Raw genomic sequence first — 1,126 nt, 5'->3', positions numbered from 1 at the left:
ATTTGCGCGCCTGCTGCCTTCCTTGGATGTGGTAGCCGTTTCTCAGGCTCCCTCTCCGGAATCGAACCCTGATTCCCCGTTACCCGTTACAACCATGGTAGGCGCAGAACCTACCATCGACAGTTGATAAGGCAGACATTTGAAAGATGCGTCGCCGGTACGAGGACCGTGCGATCAGCCCAAAGTTATTCAGAGTCACCAAGGCAAACGGACCGGACGAGCCGACCGATTGGTTTTGATCTAATAAAAGCGTCCCTTCCATCTCTGGTCGGGACTCTGTTTGCATGTATTAGCTCTAGAATTACCACAGTTATCCAAGTAACGTGGGTACGATCTAAGGAACCATAACTGATTTAATGAGCCATTCGCGGTTTCACCTTAATGCGGCTTGTACTGAGACATGCATGGCTTAATCTTTGAGACAAGCATATGACTACTGGCAGGATCAACCAGGGAGCTGCGTCAACTAGAGCTGAGCAGCCGGCCGCCCGGGAGTGTGTCCCGGGGGCCCGCGCGAACACGCAAGCGTCCGCTCAATTATTCTGCAAACAGGAGGAGGCTGAGCTCCCCTGCACAATACACCTCGAAACCCTCTCAGGTCCCGGCGGCGCGCAGCGCCGTCCTAAGTACTTGGTCGGGTTCGAGAGAGGCGCAATCGCCCGGAGTTTGGCGAGTAGACGCTTTAGGTGCGACCACCCGTGCTCCCAACTGAGCTTGCCGCTGCCGACAGAGGCCCGGGAGCGTGCTGTCGTGGCATTGCCGGCGGGAGACAACACGCGCCACCTACGGTGGCCGGCAGCTCCAACGCCAGCGCCACAGAAGGACAAAAGCCCCACTTGGGTGCCGAAGCGAACTCTCCCAGCACAGCGCACGCGCCAACACGTCCGCACAGCTGCGATACAATCCACCTGCGAGAACCGCAGAGGCGACCGAGCAGCAGACGGCGTCGCGGCGCCGAGCGCCGGGCGGCGGCGCATCCTCAGCGCACACAGTCCTCAATCGGACCAGCACACTGCAGATGTCCACCGCGCTTCGCACCGGGCCCGCGAGGACCTACTTTGGCCGCACGGCGCCGCGTGCAGGGTGCGCCGGCGCGCAGCTGCGCCGCCTGCCGCCTCCGTCGGCC

General features: G+C 60.8%; 1 non-coding gene across 1 annotated transcript in view; it reads right to left on the bottom strand.

Moving 5' to 3' along the window:
• Nucleotides 1–456, bottom strand: part of LOC126448073 (small subunit ribosomal RNA) — a 1,910-nt gene extending 1,454 nt beyond the window's left edge. Inside the window, exon 1 of the ribosomal RNA XR_007583960.1 lies at nucleotides 1–456. This exon is cut by the window's left edge and continues 1,454 nt beyond it. This is a non-coding gene — a ribosomal RNA (small subunit ribosomal RNA).
• Between the last annotated feature and the right edge of the window lie 670 nt (nucleotides 457–1,126).

Source organism: Schistocerca serialis, unplaced genomic scaffold (genome assembly GCF_023864345.2).
Source record: "Schistocerca serialis cubense isolate TAMUIC-IGC-003099 unplaced genomic scaffold, iqSchSeri2.2 HiC_scaffold_557, whole genome shotgun sequence".
Lineage (NCBI taxonomy): Eukaryota > Metazoa > Arthropoda > Insecta > Orthoptera > Acrididae > Schistocerca > Schistocerca serialis.
The sequence above is the reverse complement of the archived record's forward strand: the minus strand, read 5'-3'. Positions and strand labels throughout refer to the sequence as shown.